Genomic DNA, 10000 nt, shown 5'->3' with positions numbered 1-10000 from the left:
TACACTTAGGGTGCTTTCCATTTGACAGAACTGACCAGCCACACCAGGCATACATTTGGAAGGACTAACTTTACATCGCCTTCAAATTAACACTCTTCGAGGATAATATACAATCCTCGGAAGAATGCGAGGGGTTATCATGCAAGTGTTCCTTCAAATTGTTGCATTTTCTTTGCAAACGATGGGTCTGGCTGGCCAGTTCTGACAAAAGGAAAGGGCCCTTAGAGACAGATGGTCTAAACCATAAGTAATCACAGCAAGTGCATATATATTTAGGGCCATGTGTTTGTTATGTTATCACGAAAAGACTGAATTACTTTTGGCATGGAATGTCTAATAGAGTCTTGACCTTGAAAAATTTCAGGTTGGTTTAGCCTTGAGCTCTCCATAGCTTTCCTTAAATGGTTCTGTGCTTTTCTGTTTACTTCTCTGATACTTCTCTGGCGCATGCTCTGTTACCTCTGTTTCCTTCAAGAGTCCTGAGCACTAGAGAGAATCCGGAGACGTTTCGTTGTCGTGTGGACGGGCAAATTCGATTTGAATACGCTACGTGTGGATGGAAATATTTTTGAATCTGGGAACAAAAAGTTACGGATTCAAAAATATCCGGATACGTGTGGACGGGGCCTTGGTTGGAAGAGAAAACCGTTTGGAAATTTATTGGTGTGTTTTTTGCTCCATTTTTAAAATATTTTCAACACATGAATTCAAACCAAGATGTTAATCCATTAGCCGGCCAAGCTCCACGAACGAATTTCCACTCAAACAGTGTCACAGCAACCGAGACTCGCGTTGACTTTCAAAATTTCCTAAGATATTTCCCTGGTAGCACCGTTAACTCAAAAGAGAATCTCGCTGGCATAGAAACGCACTATGCAGTCAAAACATTAGTCAGTTTGGACCCAGTCTGCAGTTTACATTTTACACCTAGTTTGCATTTTAAACTCAATCTGCAATCTCGAACCTGCAGTCTGCAGTCTGCATTTTATACTGACCGGTAGGTTATCTTATTTCAACGATCAAAGAAATAACGACGTCCTCTCCTCTAACACCAAGGTAAATGCTTAAACCATTTTTCATGACACCTTTGATTACAACACGTAATCTTTAAACGTAGTACTATTTTGGATCAGTCGGTCTCTAAAATGCACATCCCAATTTCTTTTTGTTTAAGTTGTAGCGGCATTGCTTGAATTACGACGCATATAACAATAAACGCAATTCGCATACAAGTAAGTGGCTGGGTATATCCTGCAGTTTAGCTTTTCCCCCCTTTCTACAAAGGTGAAATGGTGTGACATGAATGGACCTTGAATGATTGCTTCGAACATTTCACCTTAGTGCGCATATTTCCTCTTCGGTTTAGCCAGCGAAATGTCAGTTCCTGCTCAGGAACAGCTTCGGAAACACGATCACTTTATGATGTTGTCCTTAACGCATTTAGCTCAATGTAAGATATTTATGACTTTCGATTTGCTGGCTGACTATCTCCAATTCTTCCAGCTATTAACAACCAGTGATTTTCATTGTTTGGTTCTTCACTGGTCAACTTCTGACTTCAATTACTGAGACGGTTTCTCGAAGATTCTGTCCTTCGACTTCTTGGGGCCTTGCCCAACGTAAAAGCAAAAAGCAAGGTGACACACGCTTTCAATGGCGATAAATGTCTGATTGGTCGACGCCTTGCCATGTGACTTCAATAGGGCTGCCATCGGGTATACCAACACAGTCATTCCCAATAGCGAAGGTCTTCAAGCACTTAAACACTTTTTCGATCAACGCACTGTCAAAGAACCAAGCTCTCGGAAACGCTCCTCCGCCTTGCCGAACTAGTTTTAACGCTTAATTGTTTTTCATTCGCCGGCAGCTATTACAAACAAATTAATGGTGTAGCGATGGGCACAAGAATGGGACCCAGCTATGCCAATCTTTTTGTAGGACATGTTGAACACCAATTTTTTAAATCAGTACAACGGCCCCAAACCTGAATTCTACGGCCGCTGCATCGACGATTGCATCGGCGCTATTTCATCCAGCAGAGAAGAACTCGATCACTTTATAACCTCCGTCAATTCTTTTCATCTGGCTCTTAAATATACCTGGGAAATTTCGGAAACTTTATTGGCTTTCCTAGATATTAAAGTTTCTATTAGTAGCAACGTGCTTTGTACCAGTGTTTACTACAAACCTACAGATTCTCACAGTTATTTGTTGTATTCATCATCACATCCATCACATGTCAAGAACTGCATTAATTATTCTCAATTTCTTTGACTTCAACGTCTATGTAGTGATGACTCCAATTTTTCCGGCAAATCAGAGGAGATGTGCCAGTTCTTCGAAAAACGTGGCTATCCTGTCTCTTGGTCAAAGCAGGCCATCATCGCGCCCAACAATTTGATCAACAGTCATCACTACAAACGTCACAAAAAGATAAGAATGACGGAATTCCATTCACTCTCACTTTCCATCCTCATAATCACGCAGTCAAAAGTATCTTTCTGAATCATTTTAAATTACTCCAAAATGATCCCGAGACTGGTAGAATCTATTCGCAACCTCCACTTATTTCATTCAAACGCGACAAAAACGTAGGCAACTTTTTAGTTAGAAGCGCGCTCAAAACTAACGAGCAACCCGGCACTTTCAAATGCGCGCGCTCATGATGCAAAACTTGTCTTTTCATTGTTAACACTAGCAAGATATCGGGACTAAGCGATCTGTTAAGATCACCGATCGTTTCACACGTACCTCTGCAAATGTCATTTATTGCATAACCTGTACGTTATGCAATAAATTATACATTGGCGGGACAGCTAGACGACTAGGTGACCGATTCCGCGAACACCTTGGCAATGTTGAGAAGAATTACAAACATGCATCTTAGCCAGTCGCTCGTCATTTTAATCTCCCCAACCACTCCAAAAAAAAACATGGCTATCTGCGGCCTTTCCCTACAATGGTACGACGGAAAACCGCACGAATCTGGAACAAAAATTCATCTTCCAAATCGGCACCCTTAATCCTCATGGTATTAACGAACGCTTTTCATTTAACTAAAATATTCCTATTTTTCACGCTGCCATGTTACCACCAATAGCCTAGTTCCTATTCTACTATAAAAACTACACGTAACCCATAATTCTTCGATTTGCTCTGACGAAGGGCCAACGCTCGAAACGTCAATTTACATTATCAACTCCGTTGATAAAACCAAATTTTTATATTAAAATCAGATCTCCCTTGATAAAAAATACTCTTTTTCAGGCCAGTAAAACCGTCGAATGTTTTGACTGCATAGTGCATTTCTATGCCAGCGAGATTCTCCTTTGAGTCAACGGTGCTATCAAAGAAATATCTTAGGAAATTTCAAGGTCAACGTGAGACTCGGTTGCTGTGATAGTGTTTCAGTGGAAATTCGTTCATGGAGCTTGGCCGGCTAATGGATTAACATCTTGGTTTGAATTCATGTGTTGAAATATTTTAAAAATGGAGAAAACAGACACCAATAAATTTCCAAACGGTTTTCTCTTCCAACTAAATAGTTACATACTGTTTTCGCGTGGGTCCGTATCCAACAGAAACTGCGAAGATTTCTGTTTTTTTTTCAAAATTAAGTTGTTAAAATTGCCATTCAAGAGATCCATAGAGGCAAATATATTAAGACTGGCGAAAAAAAGCAATGCAAGAGGTCTATGAAAATTTAGTAATGTATTTCAGTTGTTCAAAAATAATTCTAACAGCAGCAAGAAGCAATATTAACAGATATCATACTTAACATGTCATTACACCTCATGTTGGGTACACTAGAAGGAAACCTTTTAGTTGCAATTACATTTTGCCATAGTCGCGCCAAGCAAAATGAAAATTGTTTGCTTTTCTCCAATATATAGCAAAGCAACAATATTCAAAGTTGAAAATTTTATTCAGGAATACCACTTGCAAGCACGGGGGGTTTTAAGCTTAGTTCCCACTGGCGACATAAGGATCATAAGCATAATCATAATCATAAACATAAACATAAGCTTCTTATGTTCTAGTGGGGACGGCCGCTCTAAAAAAGTAAAGCTTTTCCTCGAAGCTGGCCGCCATCTTGAAAATGAACCGACCCGGAAGTACTGGTCCTAAACTTTAATTGGCCAAAACACAATGACCCCGTTGCGTCATTATGTTTCTCATTATGTCGTTATGATTTTCGCGTTCCCACTTCAAAGAAAAGCGACATAGTCATAGTCAAAGCCATAATCATAATCATAAGAAAATGGTTCTGTGCTTTTCTGTTCACTTTTCTGATACTTCTCTGGTGCATGCTCTGTTACCTCTCTTTCCTTGAAGAGTCCTGAGCACTAGAGAGAATCCGGAGACGTTTCGTTGTCGTGTGGACGGGCAAATTCGATTTGAATACGCTACGTGTGGATGGTAATATTTTTGAATCTGGGAACAAAAAGTTACGGATTCAAAACTATCCGGATACGTGTGGACGGGGCCTTAGTTGGAAGAGAAAACCGTTTGGAAATTTATTGGTGTGTTTTTTGCTCCATTTTTAAAATATTTTCGACACATGAGTTCAAACCAAGATGTTAATCCATTAGCCGGCCAAGCTCCTCGAGCGAATTTCCACTCAAACAGTGTCACAGCAACCGAGACTCGCGTTGACCTTCAAAATTTCCTAAGATATTTCCCTGGTAGCACCGTTAACTCAAAAGAGAATCTCGCTGGCATAGAAACGCACTATGCAGTCAAAACATTAGTCAGTTTGGACCCATTCTGCGGTTTATATTTTGTACCTAGTTTGCATTTTAAACTCAATCTGCAATTTCGAACCTGCAGTCTGTAGTCTGCATTTTATACTGACCGGTAGGTTATCTTATTTCAACGATCAAAGAAATAACGACGTCCTCTCCTCTAACACCAAGGTAAATGCTTAAACCATTTTTCATGACACCTTTGATTACAACACGTAATCTTTAAACGTAGTACTATTTTGGATCAGTCGGTCTCTAAAATGCACATCCCAATTTCTTTTTGTTTAAGTTGTAGCGGCATCGCTTGAATTACGACGCATATAACAATAAACGCAATTCGCATACAAGTAAGTGGCTGGGTATATCATGCAGTTTAGCTTTTCACCCCTTTCTACAAAGGTGAAATGGTGTGACATGAATGGACCTTGAATGATTGCTTCGAACATTTCACCTTAGTGCGCATATTTCCTCTTCGGTTTAGCCAGCGAAATGTCCGTTCCTGCTCAGGAACAGCTTCGGAAACACGATCACTTTATGATGTTGTCCTTAACGCATTTAGCTCAATGTAAGATATTTATGACTTTCGATTTGCTGGCTGACTATCTCCAATTCTTCCAGCTATTAAGAACCAGTGATTTTCATTGTTTGGTTCTTCACTGGTCAACTTCTGACTTCAACTACTGAGACGGTTTCTCGAAGATTCTGTCCTTCGACTTCTTGGGGCCTTGCCCAACGTAAAAGCAAAAAGCAAGGTGACACACGCTTTCAATGGCGATAAATGTCTGATTGGTCGACGCCTTGCCATGTGACTTCAATAGGGCTGCCATCGGGTATACTAACACAGTCATTCCCAATAGCGAAGGTCTTCAAGCACTTAAACAATTTTTTCGATCAACGCACTGTCAAAGAACCAAGCTCTCGGAAACGCTCCTCCGCCTTGCCGAACTAGTTTTAACGCTTAATTGTTTTTCATTCGCCGGCAGCTATTACAAACAAATTAATGGTGTAGCGATGAGCACAAGAATGGGACCCAGCTATGCCAATCTTTTTGTAGGACATGTTGAACACCAATTTTTTAAATCAGTACAACAGCCCCAAACCTGAACTCTACGACCGCTGCATCGACGATTCCATCGGCGCTATTTCATCCAGCAGAGAAGAACTCGATCACTTTATAACCTCCGTCAAATCTTTTCATCCGGCTCTTAAATATACCTGGGAAATTTCGGAAACTTTATTGGCTTTCCTAGATATCAAAGTTTCTATTAGTGGCAACGTGCTTTGTACCAGTATTCACTACAAACCTACAGATTTTCACAGTTATTTCTTGTATTTATCATCACATCCATCACATGCCAAGAACTCCATTCCTTATTTTCAATTTTGTTTGTCTTTAACGTCTATGTAGTGATGAATCCAATTTTTCCAGCAAATCAGAGGAGATGTGCCAGTTCTTCGAAAAACGTGGCTATCCTGTCTCTGAGGTCAAAGCAGGCCATCACCGCGCCCAACAATTTGATCGACAGTCATCACTACAAACGTCACAAAAAGATAAGAATCCAAATGATCCCGAGACTGGTAGAATCTATTCGCAACCTCCACTTATTTCATTCAAACGCGACAAAAACGCTGGCAACTTTTTAGTTAGAAGCGCGCTCAAAACTAACGAGCAACCCGGCACTTTCAAATGCGCGCGCTCACGATGCAAAACTTGTCTTTTTATTGTTAACACTAGCAAGATATCGGGACTAAGCGATCTGTTAAGATCACCGATCGTTTCACATGTACCTCCGCAAATGTCATTTATTGCATAACCTGTACGTTATGCAATAAATTATACATTGGCGAGACAGCTAGACGACTAGGTGACCGATTCCGCGAACACCTTGGCGATGTTGAGAAGAATTACAAAGATGAATTAAGCCAGTCGCTCGTCATTTTAATCTCCCTAACCACCCCAAAAAAAACATGGCTATCTGCGGCCTTTCCCTACAATGGTACGACGGAAAACCGCACGAATCTGGAACAAAAATTCATCTTCCAAATCGGCACCCTTAATCCTCACGGTATTAACGAACGCTTTTCATTTAACTAAAATATTCCTATTTTTCACGCTGCCATGTTACCACCAATAGCCTAGTTCCTATTCTACTATAAAAACTACACGTAACCCATAATTCTTCGATTTACTCTGACGAAGGGCCAACGCTCGAAACGTCAATTTACATTATCAACTCCGTTGATAAAACCAAATTTTTATATTAAAATCAGATCTCCCTTGATAAAAAATACTCTTTTTCAGGCCAGTAAAACCGTCGAATGTTTTGACTGCATAGTGCATTTCTATGCCAGCGAGATTCTCCTTTGAGTCAACGGTGCTATCAAAGAAATATCTTAGGAAATTTCAAGGTCAACGCGAGACTCGGTTGCTGTGACAGTGTTTCAGTAGAAATTCGTTCATGGAGCTTGGCCGGCTAATGGATTAACATCTTGGTTTGAATTCATGTGTTGAAATATTTTAAAAATGGAGCAAACAGACACCAATAAATTTCCAAACGGTTTTCTCTTCCAACTAAATAGTTACATACTGTTTTCGCGTGGGTCCGTATCCAACAGAAACTGAGAAGATTTCTGCTGTGTTTTCAAAATTAAGTTGTTAAAATTGCCATTCAAGAGATCCATAGAGGCAAATATATTAAGACTGGCGAAAAAAAGCAATGCAAGAGGTCTCTGAAAGTTTAGTAATGTATTTCAGTTGTTCAAAAATAATTCTAACAGCAGCAAGAAGCAATATTAACAGATATCATACTTAACATGTCATTACACCTCATGTTGAGTACACTGGAAGGAAACCTTTTAGTTGCAATTACATTTTGCCATAGTCGCTCCAAGCAAAATGAAAATTGTTTGCTTTTCTCCAATATATAGCAAAGCAACAATATTCAAAGTTGAAAATTTTATTCAGGAATCCCGCTTGCAAGCAGGGGGGGTTTTAAGCTTAGTTCCCACTGGCGACATAAGGATCATAAGCATAATCATAATCATAAACATAAACATAAGCTTCTTATGTTCTAGTGGGGACGGCTGCTCTAAAAAAGTAAAGCTTTTCCTCGAAGCTGGCCGCCATCTTGAAAATGAACCGACCCGGAAGTACTGGTCCTAAACTTTAATTGGCCAAAACACAATGACCCCGTTGCGTCATTATGTTTCTCATTATGTCGTTATGATTTTCGCGTTCCCACTTCAAAGAAAAGGGACATAGTCATAGTCAAAGCAATAATCATAATCATAAGAAAATGGTTCGATCATTTTCTTATGCTTATGATTTTGTTGATCATAAGGGCACCTATGATTATGTCTGGACGTTCCCACGAAGACATAAGCGACATAACAGCGTTATGTTCGTGCTTATGATTATGATTATGATCGTTATGTCGCTAGAGGGAACTAGGCTTTACTGAATTAAAATACTACTACAACTAATAATACGCTTTCATCACGTTGTAGTGGATTCATTCCTGACCTATTCTAAAGTTTTATAATCCACATCAAATTGAACGTATTTTCCTTTAAGTGAGAAAATCCGTGGAAAGGACGCCTTGCCTGAGAGTCTTTCTTCACTTAAAAAATGTTCTGAACTTTCAGGAAACGGTGGAACTGTTGATTCTCTTGAATCTTCCCGACATATATAAAATATATCGTCAGAATCGTCAGAATTGTGTTACTGGAACGCGGAGAGTGATTTTTCGCATCGCTATTTTAAGGGCTGGCGGCAAGGTACATCTTACTATTTTATACCGTTCCTTTAATTATTAACTTAACGCCCTCAGATGATGACATGATTCCGTGAAAGTTGACGCCTCAAACGATTTGCGATGATAGATTAAAGGATCGAATACAATGGGAATGAAATGTTGCCAGGAACTGGGCATCCAGCTGAGAAACCAGAGTTTACTCCGACTTCTCAGCTGGACCCAGGCCCCAGCCGTTTTTTGGTTGCTAAGAGCGCGTGCGGCTCGTTACTTATGCCATGATTCGTCAAAAGGTACAAGGTAAAGTCACTTTATTTAACGTCGGTAGTTCCTTCAGCTACGAGGCTGGTATCAATGGAAGCCGACGGTGCGCCCTTTACCCCCCTCCCTCTGTCAGTGCTCCGTTTTAAGGGGATTTAAAGCTACAGGTACACGGATCAGAAGAAAGTCGAAACAGACGTTGAAGTCACCGAGGATTGAACCAGGGACCTCTCGTTCCGAAAGCCGCGCACTAGCCATCTGAGCCACGACTGCTCCCAGCAATTTACATGAAATTTACAAACAGAAATACTGTAAATTTCTTTAAAATATTTCCATGCTATTTACATGTTTTGTTCAAATGTAACTCTTCCAAAGGATCCTGTAAATTCCAATTTCCAATAAATTTACAGAATCAACAAAAGATGTAAATATCATGTAAATTTTATTTACGAAACAAAAATATGTTAAACGCATTTTACAAAACATGTAAATTGTAATTTACAAGTTGTGAATTTAGATTTACATACGCCTGTACATTTTCAACGTTTCAAGTGTGATCCGCTTTGTTGAAATTCAACCCTGGAAAATAACTCTACCATTTCTCCAATAGGCATAAGATTACTCTTTAACATCCTCTATAAAGAGCTGTACCTTGTGTTCAAAGTACAGATGACAGGGTAATTTTGAATAAGGTCTGATTTTTGTTGCCAGGTCATATTATTGATGTCATCGGGTTAGGCAAGTAGAGCAGATCCATTCAGTATTTATTAACACTTTTTGTGCCAGTTATACGGCATTTGTCTAACAAACCCTGCGAATATTTATCACTATATTTGATACTGTTACACGTAGGGTGCTTTCCATTTGACAGAACTGACCAGCCACACCAGGCATACATTTGGAAGGACTAACTTTACATCGCCTTCAAATTAACACTCTTCGAGGATAATATACAATCCTCGGAAGAATGCGAGGGGTTATCATGCAAGTGTTCCTTCAAATTGTTGCATTTTCTTTGCAAACTCATGGGTCTGGCCGGCCAGTTCTGACAAAAGGAAAGCGCCCTTAGAGACAGATGGTCTAAACCATAAGTGATCGCAGCAAGTGCATATATATTCAGGGCTATGTGTTATGTTATCACGAAAAGACTGAATTACTTTTGGCATGGAATGTCTAATAGAGTCTTGACCTTGACAAATTTCATCTTGGTTTAGCCTTGAGCTCTGCATAGCTTTCCTTAAA

The 10000-nt window shown here is 39.8% G+C and overlaps 1 protein-coding gene across 1 annotated transcript in view; it reads left to right on the top strand.

The window, feature by feature from the left end:
- The first annotated feature begins 4811 nt into the window (after nt 1-4811).
- Nucleotides 4812-10000, top strand: part of LOC137989499 (uncharacterized) — a 54700-nt gene continuing 49511 nt past the window's right edge. The window contains exon 1 of the mRNA XM_068835308.1: nt 4812-4916. The gene's annotated coding sequence lies outside the window, so the exon portion shown is untranslated. The remainder of the gene's footprint in view (nt 4917-10000) is intronic.

Source organism: Montipora foliosa, unplaced genomic scaffold (assembly GCF_036669935.1).
Source record: "Montipora foliosa isolate CH-2021 unplaced genomic scaffold, ASM3666993v2 scaffold_461, whole genome shotgun sequence".
Lineage (NCBI taxonomy): Eukaryota > Metazoa > Cnidaria > Anthozoa > Scleractinia > Acroporidae > Montipora > Montipora foliosa.
This window is presented reverse-complemented; position numbering and strand designations above follow the sequence as displayed.